General features: G+C 38.2%; 1 long non-coding RNA gene across 1 annotated transcript; it reads right to left on the bottom strand.

The window, feature by feature from the left end:
* Nucleotides 1-1,124: 1,124 nt before the first annotated feature.
* On the bottom strand, nucleotides 1,125-16,237 carry LOC116269763. Its single transcript, XR_004177521.1, has 2 exons — nucleotides 14,801-16,237; nucleotides 1,125-2,964 (listed from the first exon to the last, which is right to left on the bottom strand). It is a non-coding gene; the product is annotated as an uncharacterized LOC116269763 (long non-coding RNA).
* Nucleotides 16,238-20,464: the final 4,227 nt, after the last annotated feature.

Here is a 20,464-nt window from a genome sequence, read left to right as displayed (position 1 = left end):
ACATTCATAAAAGTGCTAGGACTTGATAAAATCTTGGGAAAAAAATGAGTGAAATTTGAAGGAAAAAAAAAGAAGACCATGTCAGACCAAAGGAAAAACTTAAGGAAAGGCACTATAAGCGATCATATTTATAGATTTAAGATACTCTGTGAGGGAGTAGTAAGAAAGTATTCGCTATTTAGAATAGAGTTCAAGTCTAGAGAGTCTCTCAAAAGAAAATTTGAGGGCAAGTAGAAGGGGTCATATGATAAAATATATTTCAGTGACTCTCATAAGCCAAAGTACTGTTTCTCCAAATCTTCTATTTCTCAGAACACATAGAAAACGCCATTTGTACAGCACGACATGGAAAGGAAAGAGATGAAGATATGCATGGATGGAAGTGATAGTCCTGGGGTGTCCAGCTGTCAGGCCCACCTGCTTGCCCTAAAGACAGAGGGGATGAATAGTCTCAGCACATCTGAATCATCAGATCAGGGGAAGCCTGTGTGGAAGCTGTGGACTAGAACATATTAAACGATCTAGGGCTGGTCCAAATTTGTGTGCTCCTATCCTCAAGGGATAAACTTTAATAAAATAGAGAATTTGGGGTAATAAAATTGTGGACACAAAGGATGTCTCTGATAGATGATCAGAGACAATGGATTTTGTTTTGTCAGTTGAGCTTTTAGCAATTTTTAAAACAAATGCTACTAGTCTTGTTCATTTAGTATAGAGACTCCTTTGTACACCATGTATTGTCTATATAACTTGTCACGTAGTCAGATGGTTTTCTGTGGAAGTGGTCCATGATATAGGCATGGATAAATTGAGTGATTGATCAATGTGATCATTCAATGTGATCACTGATCCAAAAATGTGGAAACAAAAAATATGTTCATGTCAGGGTCATGATAAGATCACTAACCCTATCAATAGAACACAATCTATTCATCCATTGTATAGAATCCAGCAAATTCTTGAGCAGTCTGTGTCAATACTAAGGAGAATTCCATAACAAAATTCAATGGGAATTTTCAGAATCTCATTTTAACCCTTTATCTTAAATATGTGGAAAAACAGAATCAATGAGGTGAAGTGATATTTTCAAAGTGTCCGAGTGAATATAATATCCAAGAGAGAGATAGAAATCAAGTTTCTTTATTCCAGTCCAGGACCCTTGACGAACACCACACTGACACTGACCTATTGGCAATTTTATGTAAATATTAGAATACAATTTAGTCACATCCCAAAAGTTTTGGCAAGTCATCACATTCCCAAAGGTTTAGTTGAAGCCAGTACAATTTCACTCCTCTTTCTTTATTAGGTTCTATAAGAATAAAAGCAAAATATATTAGTTAGCTATCACTGTGTTACAAACCAACCCAAAATTAATAGTTAGAAATAACTGTTTATTTAGCTTATAATTTTGTGTGTCAGTAATTTGGATGGACCTCAGATGGGTGGTTCTTTTCATTCTAGATGTAGTTACTTATATAACTGTAATCAGGTACTGGGTCAGTTGGAGGCTGATTGATCTAAGATGGCTCAGCTAGACTGGCTCATCTCATTCCCACGTGGTCTTTTATCCTTCAGCAGGCTAAACAGACTCTGATAACACAGTGACTGGGCAGAATTCACAGGGAGATAGTGAAAGCATCCAAGACCTCTTATGGCCCTCTTATGGCTTAGGCACATAACTAATACAATATTGTTTTTATTGCAACTTGTTGACTACAGCAAGTCATAAGACTAACCGGTATTCAAATGGAGGATAATAGATTCTACATCTTAATGACAGGTGATGTAAGTCAGATGTTAACGGCATGGATACACAGAGAGGAAGATCAGGGCCTCTTAGCAAACAATTTCCACAAAGAGAAGAGATTTTCATAAATATTCTTGCTGCATTTACAACATTGGAAATAAGGTGGATTAGAAGTTGAAATCAGTGCTTCCATTCCACATTAACCTAAGCCTTGTGACAATAGGATCAATATCCTTAAATGTATACCTTCAAGTATAAAAATAGACTGGGAAAAATCATTTTTGATGAAAAAAGATATTAGCAATATTGGCAATTGTGAATAGACATTAAAACCAAAAAAGCACAAATGGAAGTAAAAATATCTGAGACATATTCTTTCTACATCTTCGCCCACATCTTTCCGGTCTGCTTTGCTGATTGCATTTTTGCCACCAGTCCTGCAAAGTTTGGCTGCCATAGGAGTCTGTCCTTGGAATTTTCTTTGTCTTTATACTCTCAAACTAGATGTCATCAATTCCATCACCTTGAATATCACAAATATGCTGATGGCTGTCAAATTTAATTTGCCATTGAGAGCTTTCTTCTAAACTCCAGATTTTTAAGCAACCGCCTAACCTACATTTCCATTGTCCATTCAAATTCATCATGCCCTAATCTACTGAATTGTTTGTATTAAAATAAAATATATCCCAAGCTCTTTAAAATCAAGATTAATGGTACCAATAGTATCCATCCAATGTTCAGGTAAAAACTAGTTGTTTCCCAAATTCCTTGTAGTCATCCATCAATTTTCTTGTTTAGTTTCTGATTCCAAAATACATGTCAAATCTGACCACAGTGTTCAGTCCAACCAACATTGCCCCTTATCTGCAATAGCCTTCTGCTGTTCTCCTGGTTCCTACAGCCTATCCTCCAGAGAGCAGTCAGAATAAGCTTTTAAAAAAGTACAATAGACTATGTCATTTTCCTGCCTCAACATCACTAGTAGTACCCCCAGTATAATTAGATTAAAAATTAAACTCTTTACTTACTACAACAACCTAAATGGTTTCACTTAACTTGAACCTTGACTTCATGTCCACTTCGTCTCTACTCTCCCTTTTGTTGCTCCATCCAAGTCTTTATAAATGAGCTGTTCCTTCCATTTGAAATATTCCAAGTGGTGTAAAATCTGTTTATTCTGCATGGCTGCCTTCTCTTCATTTGGGTGCCAACTCAAATGGAATAGTATCAGGAGGTTAACCTGAGACCTTAGCTACTCTAAGCAGAATCCCCCACCCCAATTACTCTACCATATGGCATTTTTATATTTTCATCTTAGCAGTAAAAAATAATTGAAATTCCCATCTCTCTCTCTCTCTTTTTTTTTTTTTTTTGAGACAGAATTTTGCTCTGTCACCCAGGCTGGAGTGCAGTGGTGCTATCACAGCTCACTGCAGCCTCGGACTCCTGGGCTCAAGCAATCCTCCTTCCTCAGTTTCCTGAGGAGCTGGGACCACAAGTATGTACCACCATGACTATTTTATTTTATTTTATTATTTTATTTTTAGTAGAGACAAGGTCTCACTATGTTGCTCAGGCTGCCTCAAACTCCGGAGCTAAAGCAATCCTCCACCTCAGCCTCTGATATTGTTTGGCTGTGTCCCCACCCAAATCTCATCTTAAATTCCCACATGATATGGGAGGGACCCAATGGGAGATAATTGAATCACGGGTGCAGATCTTCCCTGTGCTATTCTCATGACAGTGAATAAGTCTCATGAGATCTGATGGTTTTAAAAATGGGTCTCACTGCACAAGCTATCTTTGCCTGCCACCATCCACATAAGATGTGACTTGCTTCTCCTTGTTTTCCACCATGATTGTGAGGCTTTTCCAGACATACAAAACTGTAGGTCCAATTGAAGTTCTTAATTTTGTAAATTGTCCAGTCTCAAGTATGTCTTTATCAGCAACATGAAAACAAAATAATACAGTAAATTGGTACCAGTAGAGTGGGGCATTGTTGAAAAACTACCCGAAAATGTGGAAGCAACTTTGGAACTGGGTAACAGACAGAGGTTGGAGCAATTTGGAGGGCTCAGAAGAAGATAGAAAAACGCGGGAAAGTTTGGAACTTCCTAGAGACTTGTTGAATGGCTTTGTCCAAAATGCTGATGGTGATATGAACAATAAGGTCCAGGCTGAGGTAGTCTTAGATGGAGATGAGAACTGGAGCAAAGGTGACTCTTGTTATATCTTAGCAAAGAGACTGGCAGCCTTTTGCCCCTGCCCTGGAGATTTTTGGAACTTTGAACTTGAGAGAGATGATTTAGAATATCTGGCAGAAGAAATTTGTAAGCAGCAAAGCATTCAAGAGGTAATTTGGGTGCTGTTAAAGGCATTCAGTTTTTATAAAGGAAGCAGAGCATAAAAGATTGAAAAATTTGTAGCCTGACAATGTGATAGAAAAGAAAAACTCATTTTCTGAGGAGAAATTCAAGCTGGTTACAGAAATTTGCATAAGTAATGAGCAGCTGAATGTTAATCACCAAGACAATGGGGAAAACGTCTCCAGGGTATGTCAAAGGTCATCGTGGCAGCCCCTCCCAACACAAGCCAGGAGGCCTAGGAGGAAAGGGTTTCCTGGGCCAGTGCCAGGGTCCCTGTGCTGTGGGCAGCCTAGGGACTTGGTGCCGTCGATCCCAGCCACTCCAGTTATGACTAAAAGGGGCCAAGGAACAGCTCAGCCTGTTGTTTCAGAGGGTGGAAGTCCCAACCCTTAGCAGCTTCCACATGGTATTGAGCCTGCAGGTGCACAGAAGTCAAGAATTGAGGTTTGGGAACCTCCACCTAGATTTCAGAAGATGTAGGGAAATATCTGGATGCCCAGGCAAAAGTTTGGTGGGGCTCTCATGGAGAACCTCTGCTAGGGCGGTGCAGAAGGGAAATGTGGGGTCTGAGTTACCACACAGAGTCCCTACTGGGGCACCTCCTAGTGGAACTGTGAGAAGAGGGCCATGTCCTCCAGGCCACAGAATGGAAGATGTACTGACAGTTTGCACCGTGCATGTGGAAAAGCCACAGACACTGAACACCAGCCTGCAAAAGCAGTTGGAAAGGAGGCTGTACCCTGCAAAGTCACAGGGACAGAGTTGCCCAAGACCATGGAAACCCACCTCTTGCATCAGTGTGACCTAGATGTGAGATATGGAGTCAAAGATCATTTTGGAGATTTAAGATTTGACTGCCCTGCCGGGTTTTGGCCTTGCATGGGGCCTGTAGCCCCTTTGTTTTGGCCAGTGTCTCCCATTTGGAATGGCTGTATTTATCCAATGCCTGTACCCCCATTGTATCTAGGAAATAACTAACTTACTTTTGATTTTACAGGCTCATAGGCAGAAATGATTTGCCTTGTCTTGGATGAGACTTTGGACTGTGACTTTTGATTAATGCTGAAACAAGTTACGACTTTGGGGCACCATCAGGAAGGCATGATTGGTTTTGAAATGTGAGGACATGATATTTGGGAGGGGCCAGGGGCAGAATGATACGGTTTGGCTGTGTCCCCACGCAAATCTCATCTTGAATTCCCAAGTGTTGTGGGAGGGACTCTGGTGGGAGATAACTGAATCATGGGTACAGATCTTTCCCATTCTGTTCTTGTGATAATGAATAAGTCTCATGAGATTGGATGGTTTTAAAAATGGGTCTCCCTGCACAAGCTCTCTCTTTGCCTGCCGCCATCCACATAAGAAGTGACTTGCTCTTCCTTGCCTTTTGCCGTGATTGTGAGGCCTCCCTAGCCACATAGAACTGTAAGTCCAATTAAACCTCGTTATTTTGTAAATTACCCAGTCTCAGATATGTCTTTATCAGCAGCATGAAAACAGACAAATACAGCCTCCCAAACGCCTGGGATTAAAGGCGTGAGCTACCATGCCCAGCCTTTTCTCTTTATTTTTTTTTTTTTATTGTCTGTCTTTCTTTCCTAGAATATAACTTCATGACGACAAAAGGTCTATGTTGTTCACTACTGTTCTCATAAGAGATGCTTGCTAAATATTTGTTAACCTCTAATGACCTACAAAAATCTACTTACTAAAATATATAGGGCAAACTCTTTTTACTGCTCCCCATCCCCCTTTACTGACTCAGTAGAAATTTATTATCTCTAAGGTTAACTTTTAAATTTTGTTTTGTTTTGCAGGAGAATACTTTAAAGATTGTTGACTTCCAAAGCCCTATTTCCTTGGGCTCTGAGCATCTTAAAGCTAAACTTAAGAACTTTATGCCTAGTCACTGAATGATTAGTAACTCAAGCTATATTTCTATGACCCTAATTCTCAATGAAACTACTGCCCTAAAATATTTGTTAAACTACTTTAGCAATTATTAAATTTCACAGTAAAAGAAGTAAACCTAGATATCAATAAAATATTGAATAAAGGTAACTCTCTTAAATTGTCCAAATTATTTAATCAGAAGTTTTGCTCTCTTATTTTTCAGACCAGGACAGAATTCAATCTTTCATGTCTCTTGAGGTCACCAATGGTACTTCTCTCTTCTCACTACATTTAAAATGACTACAAATATTATAAAAGCACAGAGTAATTTATATGAATAAATATGCAGATATTTGGCAAAATAATTAGATAAATTTATATGTCTAAGTTAAACTATCTTTTAAATGAATAAGTTTTTTAGATATTATAATTATCCCATCTAAAAATGATTACTGTTAATTATCCTAGGACCCTGGAAGCTAGCCTAAATGCCCACCCAAGGGGAAGGAAAAAGAAAAAGTAAATAACCCAATGTGGTAGGTTTTTTAAACTCAAAGCTGCCAAAAAATACACAGCAACCTAGTTTGTGACTGAATTTCATAGATAATAAATTTTTCAGATGGCAATTAACCTTAGTAAAATATTTCTATCTACCTTAAATGTCTTAGCCACTTGTTCTGAATATAAAATAACTCACTACAGATATTAACTAACTGCTTCCTTGTTCAGTGTAGCATGAAAAATTTAACACCCAAAATATTTTCTCCTCTATAAATTTGTGAATGGAATAGTTAAGACTGCACTACATTTTTGTTCATTTGAAAATTGATACTACACAAAGAGGTACTGGATATTTTTTTCTATAAACAGCTAAAGAAAATGCTATGTTTATAGTTGACAGTGCTCAAATCTGATTCAGTTTAAATATTTGTCATTCTTGTGAAGACTGGACACAGGCAGAATGCCTTCTGTCTTGGGACTTTTTCTAAACTGTAAAATTTACTGAAAAACCCATAAAATAGCTTATATTTCCTGAAGCTTTGCTTTGTGGTCATTTCATTATCTGGATGATATCATTACAATTTTTCTTTCCTTTTAGGTATAAAATCATGTTACACTTCTCTGACACAATGAAAAAAAAATCTAGCAATATTGAACTACGCTTCTGGGTTTCCAAGATTAGCACATTACAAAGAGTGAACCCAATCTACTTCGTCAATAAGATGCCAAGGTTCTTGTCATGGTAAGCATATTAAAAAGGATGATTGTGAAGAAAATGTGTCTGTAAACATTTGGCATAACCTTAAAATATATTACAAAAAGAGTCCTGAAAAAGAAAACTGAAAAGAGGCAACCCATCAAAAAAGTAACAGATATGGCCGGGGGCGGTGGCTCACGCCTGTAATCCCAGCACTTTGGGAGGCCGAGGTGGGCGGATCACGAGGTCAGCAGATCAAGACCATCCTGGCTAACACGGTGAAAGCCCGCTTCTACTAAAAATACAAAAAATTAGCCAGGCGTGGTGGCGGGCGCCTGTAGTCCCCGCTACTCGGGAGGCTGAGGCAGGAGAATGGCGTGAACCCGGAAGGCGGAGCTTACAGTGAGCAGAGATGGCGCCACTGCACTCCAGCCTGGACGACAGAGCAAGACTCCGTCTCAAAAAAAAAAAAAAAAAAAAAAAGTAACAGATATTTACTCTATAAAAGGAAGACAAGGAATACAATTTATGACCATGGTGTAGTTACAAGACATGAATTTACTCTACTGGTCTACACAACTAGAAAACCAGACAAATATGAATCAACTGTTCTCAAACTTTGGACAATGGACACATGGGACTATGATACCAGAGGGAAGGAAAATCAAATGAGCTTTGTAGCTGTTACAGATTACTGTATGACCTGAGGATTCCAGGCTGTAGAGTAGGGAAAGGGAGCCCAAATAGAACCCAGAAGTCTCATTGAAAGAGACAAAAGTAAGTGTTCATGGGGGAGAAAGTGACTAGAATTTGTGGGACAGAGTACTAAAAAGAAGAGAATTGCCCAGAGAACTCTGTAGATACATAAAAGGGTCCCCCGAAGTCTTTACCTTAGTATTTATCTGTGTATAAGTGAAAGAAAACTAGCTGAGGCTAGGAAAGGAACTACTGGAAAGGAAAAGGCAGAATAATTTCCAGGGTTCACACAAGGCTAGAAATAATTTACCTTTCCCTGACTAGGCAGAAATGCTTCCTATTATACGAGCATCCGGTAAAGTTCTCAGAAAGAAATACCTTATGTTTGGAGCTCAATTAGATCTAGACTGAAAAAACAGTTCAAACCCACCTTAAAAGAACCTAAAAGCAAGTCTCAAAAGGAGTAATTTGAACCCAAATAACTTTAAAGTGTACCAGGAATTCATCAAATACTATTGAAAAAAACAAAAAACAATCCAACTTTCTACAATGTAAAATTATACACAGTATCCTGCATCCAGTGGAAAAATTTTCACGCGTGCAACAAAGCAGGATATTATGGCCCACGGCAGGAGAAAAAAAGTCAATAGATACAGATCCAGAAATGACAGAGATTGTAAAAATACTAGACAAGTGTATTAACCAGGGTCCTCTAGAGGGACAGAACTGATAGGATAGATGTGTATATAAAGGGGAGTTTATTAAGGAGTATTGACTCACACAACCACAAGGTGAAGTTCCACAATAGGCCATCTGCAAGCTGAGGAGAAAGGAAGCCAGTCTGAGTTCTGAAACCTCAAAAGTGGGAAGCCAACAGTGCCTCCTTCAGTCAGTGATTGCAGGTCCAACAGTCCAAAACCTGAAGAACCTGGAATCTGACGTTTGATGGCAGGAAGCATCTAACATGGGAGAAAGAGGTAGGCCAGAAGAATAAGCCAGTATAGTGTTTCCATGTTCCCCTGCCTGCTTTTATCATAGCCACACTGGTAGCTGATTAGGTGGTGCTCACCCAGATTGAGGGTGAGTCTTCCTCTCCCAGTCCACTGACTCAAATGTTATATCCCCGCTAAAATTCTCACCCGTTCATAACGGAGTAAGTATAAGTATGTTCATGGCAACATCACAAATGGCGTTAAAGAGTAGGAAGCAGTCTGGGTTTCGTCTAGGAGAGTGGTAGGTAAAGTATGGTGGACACACTATGCAATCACAAAGTACAGTAGATTCAACTACACAGGGAAAATGAGCAAATATTAAAAATATAGGCTGGGCGTGGTGGCTCATGCCTGTAATCTCAGCACTTTGGGAGGCTGAGGCAGGAGGATCACGAGGTCAGGAAATCAAGACCATCCTGGCTAACACAGTGAAACCCTGTCTCTACTAAAAATACAAAAAATTAGCCAGGCATGGTGGCGGGCACCTGTAGTCCCAGCTACTCGGGAGGCTGAGGCAGGAGAATGGCTTGAACCTGGGAGGCAGAGGTTGCAGTGAGCCGAGATCACACCACTGCACTCCAGCCTGGGTGACAGAGCAAGCCTCCATCTTTAAAAAAACAAAAACAAACAAAAAACACAGCACAATACTGAATTTAAAAAATAAGAAATAGAATGAGATCTACAAAACATTTTCTGTTAGTTATATCAATAAGACAATAATGTATTTTACAAGCCCATACAATAAAATGTATATGAAACATGTAAGAATATTGAGGGGAAAGGGAATGGAACTGATCTAGGTGTTAAATATGAAAAATTAGAAACAAGAAACAATAAAGGGGTTTTGCAAGGACAAGTTATAATAATGTGTCTTGAACTCAGGAGTATGATTAGTTCAATACTGTCTAGCTGATGTCAAAAAAAAAAAGAGAGAAAAAAGTTAATATAGTAGGTAAGATCACAAAGGTGAAAGCTATATGAACATGAAATGGACAAAGTAGTGTGCTTGGTTTCATTTTTTCTAACATATCTTTGCAAATAGGCCCAGAGATCCAGCAGTGAAAAATGAATGAGACTCTGTGAATAAAATATCATGTTATAAAAATAAAGCTGCTTTACTTCTACTCTGATTTCTCGGCAGGGTCACAATGCAAAGAGAATTATGATTCTGTCGTTTGTCCAGAATAAGCCTATATAAAATGTCCCAATTTAGAAGTGGAAGGAAATTCAGGGATCGCTTAGCTCAAGCATTTCAATTTTTAAAAACATGGAAATAATGAGCCACCATTCTTAAGTGACTTGCATAAAATATCCACTTGGTGAGTACAATAATTGGGCCGAGAACCCCATTTTCTGCCCTGTTCCATGAGGTCCCCTTCTGTTTAGCTCTACTGACCTCATTACCCACTTGAAGAACACACCAGATGTGGAGGAGGCCACACTACAAACTGTGGTGACAAAACACTCAAAGATCCAAATAAAATTATGCCTCAGTCTGAAGCCTTTGGTATGAGTTTTTACATGTACTTGATTTGGGGTTGCTTTCATTAAAACACACACTTTTGGTTTCAATTCTTACTAATGAGATCATCTCTTTCTTTAAAAGATTAGTATCCGTTTTTCTGCCTGAATAAAAAATTTGAAAAAAATTACATTATATTAACTTGCATGCAATATTTCATGTTCCTCATTTGAAGCCTGAAGTTATTTATGGTCACCAGTAAAGAAAGTACAGAATATTCTGCCAGATCATTTCTTATCCCAAAGACCTGGAAGTTGTGTCTTGTTACTTTTTTATTAGAAAGTTTATATTTATTACGGTTAAAATATTCTTACAATTAATTACGTACAATCCAAACAACAGATTTCAAGTACAAATAAGATTTCTGATATAGCATAGCTAATAAATTACAGAACCATTCAATTGTACTATTGCTGAATCCAGTAATCTCTAGAGAGCAATAGAAGTCAAAACATGCCCTGTGAAATTCCAACCTGGATAAAAAATATCATGACCTTAAGCTGTATCAGAGTTCACTCACGATATATTCATATTGCCACAGCACACATCCAGATTAGCATGTGTGCAAGATTTTTCAATTTTAGTGAATTATCATTAATAATAATTACATCAAATTAAGCCAGGATGATTAAACAGACTTTCATTGTGTACTTGCAGCATCTGTCATCTAGTAGTGTATGAATCACATGTGCAGTGAACATAGTTCTCATTTTTAACACATAGTTAAATCTGAAAGGAGACCACAGATAACTAACACATCTTGCATTCACTAGACTATTTGTTTACAGAACTTAACTAACCCATCCTCTATTAGTCCGTTTTCATGCTGTGATAAAGATATACCAGAGACTGGGAAGAAAAAGAGGTTTAATGGACTTACTGTTCCACGTAGCTGGAAAGAACTCACAATCATGGTAGAAGGCAAGGAGAAGCAAATCACATCTTACATGGATGGCAGCAGGAAAATAGAAGAGAAAAGAACTTATACAGGGAAACTCACATTTTTAAAACCATGAGAATTGTGAGACTCATTCACTAGCACGAGAAGAGCACTGGAAATACCCACCACCATGATTCAACTGTTTCCCACCAGCTTCCTCCCACAACACATGGGAGTCCAAGATGAGATTTGAGTGGGGACACAGACAAACCATATTATTCTGCCGCTGGCCCCTCCCAAATTTCATGTTCTCACATTTCAAATCCAATCATGCCTTCCCAACAGTCCCCCAAAGTCTTAACTCATTTCAGCATTAACTCAAAAGTCCACAGTCAAATGTCTCATCTGAGACATAGCAAGTCCCCTCTGCCTATGAGCCTGTAAACTCAAAAGCAAGCTAGTTACTTCCTAGATACAAGGGAGATACAGGCATTGAGTAAATACAGCCATTACAGGTGGGAGAAATTGGCCAAAACAAAGGGGTTACAGGCTCCACACAAGTCCAAAATGCAGTGGGGCAGTCAAATCTTAAACTTCAAAAATGATCTCCTTTGACTCCAGGTCTCATATCCAGGTCACCCTGATTCAAGAGGTGGGTTCCCGCAGTGTTGGGCAGCTCTGACTCTGTGGTTTTGCACAGTATAGCCCCACTCCTGGCTGTTTTCACAGGCTGGCATTGAGTGTCTGTGGCTTTTCCAGGCACACAGTGCAAGCTGTTGGTGTACCTCATTCTGGGGTCCAGAGGACAGTGGTCCTCTTCTCACAACTCCACTAGGTGGTGCCCCAGTAGGGACTCAGGGTGGGGGCTCTGACCCCACATTTCCCTTCCACACTGCCCTAGCAGGGGTTCTCCATGAGAGCCCTGCACCTTCAGTAGACTCCTGCTTTGGCATCCAGGTATTTCCATAGATCCTCTGAAATCTAGGCTGAAGTTCCCAAACCCCAATTCTTGACTTCTGTGCACCTGCAGGCTCAACACCACATGGAAGCAATCAAGGCTTAGGGCTTCCGCCTTCTGAAACAATATCCTGAACTGTACCTTGGCCCCTTACAGTCATGGCTGGAGCAGCTGGGACGCAGGGCACCAAGTCCCTAGGCTGTACACAGCACAGGGACCCTGGGTCTTTGACATGCCCTGAAGACATTTTCCCCATTGTCTTGGGGATTAACATTGTCTTGGGGAATAACATTATTATTAACATAATAAAAAATTAACTTATGCAAATTTCAGCAGCAGGCTTGAATTTCTCCCTAGAAAATGGAATTTTCTTTTCTATTACATTGTCAGGCTGCAAATTTTCTGAACTTTTATGCTTTTCTTCACTTATAAAACTAAATGCATTTAACAGCACCCAAGTCACTTCTCGAATGCTTTGCTAATTAGAAATTTACTCTGCTAGATATCCTAAATCTTCTCTCTCAAGTTCAAAGTCCCACAAATCTCTAGGGCAGAGGCAAAAGGTCACCAGTCTCTTTGCTAAAACATAACAAGAGTCACCTTTGCTCCAGTTCCCAACAAGTTCCTCATTTCCATCTGAGACCACTTCAGCCTGGACTTTATTGTCCATATCACTATCGGCATTTTGGTCAAAGCCATTCAAGAAGTCTCTAGGGAGTTCCAAATTTTCCCACATTTTCCTGTCTTCTTCTGAGCCCTCCAAACTGTTCCAACCTCTGCATGTTACCCAGTTCCAAAGTCACTTCCATATTTTTGGGCATCTTTTCAGCAGTGCCCCACTCTATTGGTATCTATTTACTGTATTAGTCCATTTTCATGCTGCTGATGAAGACATAGCTGAGACTGGGCAATTTACAAAAGAAAGATGTTTAATAAACTTACAGTTCCATGTAGCTAGGGAGGCATCTCAATCATGGCAGAAGACAAGGAGGAGCAAGTCACATCTTACATGAATGGCAGCAGGCAAAGAGAAGAGAGTTTGTGCAGGGAAACTCCCATTTTTAAAAACATCAGATCTTGTGAGAGTCACTCACTCTCACAAGAACACATGGGAAAGACTCACCACTATGAGTCAACTACCTCCCACCAGGTTCTTCCCATTACACGTGGGAATTCAAAATGAGATTTGGGTGGGGACACAGGCAAGCCATATCATCTCTTTTAAGGAAAGCACACTGGTCATTTGCTGATAAAACAAAGTATGCTCAGATACAAGTGGTAAGGGTCAGCTTACTCTTTCTGATCTCAGATTGTAGTGGAACAGCATTTGATTTCTCTATTAGCAATTTGGTACTCCAGATAGTGGTTCTGTGGCTCTTGCTGTAGACTGTTAAATGCAGTAGGCTTGCAGGTCACATTCAATGGGTTCAATGGGAAATATGGGAAATTATTGGTTAGACGCACATGAACCATGGGCAGGAAAAAGAGGCTGAGCATTCCAACTGTAGAGAGCTGTCTGAACACTCTTGCTACAATAATTCTGCCATGTATTAAATGCCATATATCTAAGAGTTCTTTATTGTTTGATAATGCTTTTTGAGTTTGTAATAAGTCCTTTCAGCAATGAGCTAAAAATAATGAAAATGCTTTATAAATAAAAAATTAAAGACTAAATTTTCTTATTTCAAAAAAGGTGATGATAAATGTTTAGCTTGGACAAAATATTTATCAACATTTACTTCCCATCATATGAAGAATGTGATATCATTAACTCCATCTAAACACAAAGACAAAAATATACAGAAAAGATGTCTACATCTACCTCAGAAGTTAATACTAGTTTTTAAGAAAAATATTCCCTAAGATGACAACTTAAAATTTGCAGCTGAAAAAGGTGCTACACATCACCCTGTGAGGTATGTCTTTTCATTTAGATCTAATAATTATTTGTTTAAACTCATTCTGCCAATGTTCAGTTCCAAGATTTCTTATGCACAAGGAGTCAACCACTTGCTGTTAATGGACTTTGTGAACATAAAATGATCCTTGTGAACAGTTCAAGTATACAGACTTGATTTCAGTGTCTTAGATGCTTCAAAAAGAAATTAACTAATTCCAATAATGATTTGAATTTTTAATCTAATTTATGAAACCAACATAAAGCTTTTGAAAATTCATTCCAATGAAGGTGAAAAATCTGACATTGTTTTTGGTGTTTTCAAAAATATCATTAAAAAGTGTAGCCATACAGATAAAACTATTTTTGTATTATAAACTAATTTTGATGAAGCATGGTCATGACAAAAACATTTTTGCTAATTTAAGTGTGATAGACTATATTTTGTAAAGAACAATAATTGTAATAATATCTCCCATCCACATGCTCTGCTTACAAGAGAGTTGTAAACGCTCCAGGCAACAGTTCAGCCAAGGTCTTAATCAACAATTGGTTTCATTTACCAAGTAAAGGAATGACAACTTCTCCAGATGATTCTAGCCCCCAGGTGCTAAGTTACTTCAAACTTCTAATTCTTCCTACCTGAGGTCCGAGACATTGTGTGGCAAACATGGGTCATCCTGTTGTACTCTTTCTAAATTCCTGACACAGACAATCTGGAGTATAACAAAGTTGTTATATGCCATGATGTATTGGGGGGTAATTCGTTAGGTAGTTATAGCTAACCAGTACATTTTTTAAAATGTTGAAGAAGAAATGTGTTTGAAATCTATTATGATGTACATATAACTCAAAACAGTTTCTGAGACAGCTGTGATATTCTACAATTTGAAATAGAAGCTACAGCTGTCAGAAATTATACAACTACGTTATATATAAGTGTTTAGAGTAAACAAAATATAAAATATTATGAAGGAGCTGAGATTTAATACAAAAACTGTTTAGTACAGTGGCATGGACTTTTTCTCTTGACTGCTCAGCACCATTTATTGAAACTCACTCTTTAAAAATGCACTTTTGAAATCAACCTAAATATCCTATATAGGGTAAACATTCTATTAAAAAGTTATCCACATTTAGGTTACCTATTGTCCAAAATCAGTTGTACATCTTTAATCTAACTATTTAACAATTAACAATTATAATATTTAACAAGTAGAATACATACTCAAGAGATTTGGAAGCTTTTAGAAATTTGTAAATGTTAAAATGAACCTTCTTGCAAACAGGAATATATTGAACTTTTTCTTAAAGTGATGGGGGAAATCTTAAGAATGATCAAATGATAAGAATGACAAGATTTCAAACAGGATAAAATTTAATTTTTTAATTCTACAAACTTTGGAGTATCTTAAATGCTGAGGAAAATAATGGTATAGAGATTCTATTTTTATTGAAAACACCTATATTTTGAAACAGCATGGGATTAATATTGAGAATTCTACAATTTATTTGAAAAATTTTGACTTAAAAATAACTTCCAGAGCAAGATACTTGGAATGGAGTAAAGAAAGACAGTGTCTATAAAAATATTTATGTGGATACATCATGTTTCAGAATGAAAGAATAGTAAGAATATTCTTTATATAGCAGAATTTGATCTTAATAGGTATACCAGCATCTATAAAGTGTTTACTCAATTAAAAATACTGATGGACATCACTTAAAGATGTCCATATCAAATATGTTAATAATATAATACAACTTTCAAATGTTTGCAGTCACTTTGATGTAAAAAAATAAGATCCTGGCCAGGAGTGTTGGTTCATGCCTGTAATCCCAGCACTTTGAAAGGCTGAGGCAGGTGAATTGCTTGAGCCCAGAAGTTTAAGACCAGCTTGGGCAACATGGCAAAATCCCATCTCTACAAAAAATATTAAAAAATTAGCTCAGTATAGTGGTATTCACCCATAGTCCCAGCGACCCGGGAGGCTGAGATGGGAGGGTCACCTGAGCCTGGGAGGTGGGGGCTACAGTGAACCATGATCATGCCACTGCACTCCAGTCTGGGTGACAGAGTGAGACCCTGTCAAAAAAAAAAAAAAAAAAAAATTGTTCTTTAGAAAAATACTAATGATAAATTATTAGAAAGGAACAAGACTAAAAAAGCTGATTCAAGTACAGGAATACAGAGCAAGAATAATTATTTTGTTTGTTTTTTTTAATGTTCATATCATTCATAACATTTTTACTTTTTATAAAGAGTTTGTTTTATAAAATAATTTTAAATAAGACTTTTTATGTCTACCAATATACTAAAACCAATTTTTTAGTCAACAAATATTCATATATGTAAAATTATAATTACTTCTAGTGGGTCTTTTTATTTTCAAAAGCATTCTACTTGAACAGTAAGTTATGTGGCCACCTGAATATACAGGAGTTATTTTTAATAACTATTCAAAACTAAGCAGTTCTGCCTTCACTTCAGGTCGGTAAAGTAGAGATAATTCTCATAAGGTGCTAAGCCTTAGGAATTAAATCCACTTTGGGGTCATTATACACAATTGGGAAAATAAATAGCTCTTTGGCAGCTCCCCAGACCTACAGATTGCAGGTCTGATCAGAAGGCTGACAGATAAATTTATTTTTTAAGTAGCAATGCTACAAAGTACAAGGGAACGTGTTCAAGTGCTCAGTGGCAGATATTGGCTATAGTTAACTTGGTAGATAGTGGCTGCTCCTTCACCACTCTCCTATTCTTATCCTAGAGATTTACCCATCTGCTTTTTACCCATGGGCTTCCAAACAGCACTGTGAGTGTTCTAGAAACTCAATTAAGCTAGTGGAATCAGATGGCAGGAGGTGGATACTCTCTGAAATAGGCCAAACATTTTCAGTGTTGGTCAGCCCTACAAAATTGAGAAAGAACTTTTGTTTTTCCTTCTACATGCAGTACCAAATTAATGGATCCTTGTGATTTAAATTGTGTTCATTAGAATCTTCTCATTTAAAACTTCACAAAGTCAGGTTGCCTGTGGGGCACAGAAACTGTAATGAGCTGGTGACTGCCAAAGTTAGGGCAATAATGATTTCAAGGTCATAGACCGGAAGAACGCTGAAGGAGAGATGACTGGCAAATATCAAAGATGTAGAAGAAGAAAGTGTATTCAAGGATTTGTTGAAATTGTGCCACTGCTAGAATTTATTTAAGTAGGTTTGAGACAGTAAAATTAGCAGGGTTGTGAAAACGTGCTTTGTGAATAATTCTCATGGCAAAGTAAATCATAATGATTTTGCAACTAATCTAAAATGGAGAATAGAGAGCAAGAAATGGGGGCAGGAAGAGTGGAGAAAAAGAAAAGAAGACATATTGTTTTTTTCTTACTACTTGCTCAATTAAAGTCGCTAAGGAAATTCCCATACCTCACTGAGTATTTATTGAGGAAGGCCTTTTGTCTTTAACTCATAGACCAAAGGAGAATCAGCTAATAATAGTATGTAACAATTGTCATGTCTTCACCCATTTCTGAGTGTCTAGTGTGATTCAAACAGTGCTTGAAGTTCTGGGGATTTAGCAGGGAATAAAACAAGCAAAGCCTCCCCTTATAGAGTTCATGTTAGAATAGACACTAAGCAAATACCAGCTATAGAGAGTGACAGATGCTATTTTTAAAGGATGATCAGAGAAGTTACTTGAGCAACAGACTGTGATGAATTGAAGTTGCTAGCCATGTGAATATCTGGGCAATGAGTGTTTCAGGGCAAAGAGCAGCCATTGAAAACGCCCTGAGTCAGCAACATGCTGAGACCCATCAAGAGACAGACGGAGTCCAGATTGTTCAGGAGTTGACACCGAAGGAAACAATAGGCAAAGGAAATGAGGGAGAAATTTACCAGGCACCAGACCATCACAAAACACAGAAATCTAGGACCTCTGTGGCCAGGATTTTAGAGCATAGAAGTCAATATATGAAAGTATTTGTTGAAACCCTCATTGTGGGAAGAAAATTACAATTTTCAACGATTCACACTGTTTCAATGTATTGATACAGAACCTATGTCTTTCTGAATTGTCTGCCATGGTCCTTTAAACAGACCTACCTTCCCAGCATGCCCAAAACTTGGCCAGGATTTTCTCCCAACGAACAATTCAGCCCCTGCATCCTAAGCTTGTAGCAGGCCACCAGCTGCAGATTCTTTCATTTTGAAGAAACTCTTTGGACCCTAATTTTTAGCTTTACAAACACAACTCTATGACTCCTTTGGTTTCATCCCACCCACTTGCCTCTCACTTCAGTCCTATGGGTTTCCATACCTGCTGTTTCACATCTCTGTCACCTCCCACAAAAACATGCATACACATGTATACAGACATACACCCCAACTATCCCACCTGCACCAGGTTGCTCCAACAAGATGCTGGCTATGACTGGTTATCTGAAACACTCAAATGATTAATCTTGATAACAGCATCGTATACAGGACCCCATGGACATAAATTATTAATTGATCTTTCCTGACTACTCACAGCAATATTTGAAAAGTTCAGTGAAATTAGACATCACCTGGACAACGTTATTGTGTGTTTGCATTTGGATGTTCATAATCAAAAGAAGCTCTATATAATATTTCTGTTGCAGCTATATCAACCCATTCCCCAATGCAACAAAAGCCTATAAAGTGGTGCGGGGGGGGAGAGAGAGAGAAAGAGAGAGAGTGAGAGAGAGAGAAAGAGACAGAGAGAGAGAGAGAGAGAGACTCTGATTAGTGAAAGAATCTTAAATCTCATCCCTGCTCATCTTCCCCCCACAGCTTTAAAATATTAGAGGTTTACAGGGCTCTTTCCAAAGCTTGGTCATAGGAAAGTGACTCTTCAGGTTCCCACACTTGATAACAGATACGATATTTTTTTTTTTTTTTTTGAGACAGAGTCTCGCTCTGTCGCCCAGGCTGGAGTGCAGTGGCGCGATCTCGGCTCACTGCAAGCTCCGCTTCCCGGGTTCACGCCATTCTCCTGCCTCAGCCTCCCGAGTAGCTGGGACTACAGGCGCCCACAACCGCGCCCGGCTAATTTTTTGTATTTTTAGTAGAGACGGGGTTTCACCGTGGTCTCGATCTCCTGACCTTGTGATCCGCCCGCCTCGGCCTCCCAAAGTGCTGGGATTACAGGCGTGAGCCACCGCGCCTGGCCCAGATACGATATTTTTATCTGATGTTTAAGGCCCTTCTGTGCCTAAGAGAAGTAGATGGCAACTCTCTATAAGCAATACTGTTGCAGCAGTTAAAATTGAGGCAAACAGATATGAAATAGGACATTTTTTCCAAGTAGAGGAAAATAGGGATGAGCTGACATGTTTGCACAAGAAATCTGGACTGAATTTCCAAGAATTCAGGTCTCAATTCTTTGCAGAGCTTATTATGGTCCAGCATCTTCTTTAAAGTTACTGATACATACAACAAGCATCACTGCTTCCGATCTCAATCCCAGGGCATCTTCCCATTAACCTTCCTTTATTCAAACAGAAGGTACTCCTTATTGGAAACGTAACCAGTTTTTATTCTATGACAAGATGTTGCCCCTTCACCCACAGTTATTTATTTCCATAATAACTCATTTATAGGAGAACTTATTAAGAGCCAAACAAACAAAAATAATGAAAAAGGAGAAAATTATGCTAAAAAATTATTATCCATGATTTTATTAACCTTTATTTTCCCTCTGAAAATTCCTACAGGTTAGAAAAACTACAGCTTCAGGAATAACCATGCAGTTTGGCCTTATCAGATAAAGATTACAAAGTTGAATTTTTAAATGATCACACTGATGCAGATGTTTCTTAATTAAACCTCATCATCACGTTTTTAAAGTTTGAATGAAGAACTGGCAATGGCTGAAATCTCTTTTAAAAAGACAGAATTTCATGAATATGACAATATACAAACTAATGAATTAATAAATAAATAAAATAAAATAACGTTCAAGGATTCCTATGTCAACACATTTCTTTCCTAGTCCTGTAAAATTCTACTGAGTTATATCAAGTTGATATGACCATCTTAAATTTTTTCTAGGCTGCTTCTTATAAACTGTATTTCCTAGATAGTATCACTTGACTCATTTTCACTGAAGATTTCCCTGTTAAAATAGACCTCCCTAGCTAGATCAATTATCAATATCTGTTGCAAAACAACAAAGAATCATACTAATGTTGGCTAACCAGTCACTCATTCACCTATTTCCTTCGAAACAATTATTTTGTAAAGGTAATTTGCTACGCTTTCTTCTACTGTTTTTCTTCCTTG

This window comes from Papio anubis, chromosome 12 (assembly GCF_008728515.1).
Source record: "Papio anubis isolate 15944 chromosome 12, Panubis1.0, whole genome shotgun sequence".
In the NCBI taxonomy this organism is placed as follows: Eukaryota; Metazoa; Chordata; class Mammalia; order Primates; family Cercopithecidae; genus Papio; species Papio anubis.
This window is presented reverse-complemented; position numbering and strand designations above follow the sequence as displayed.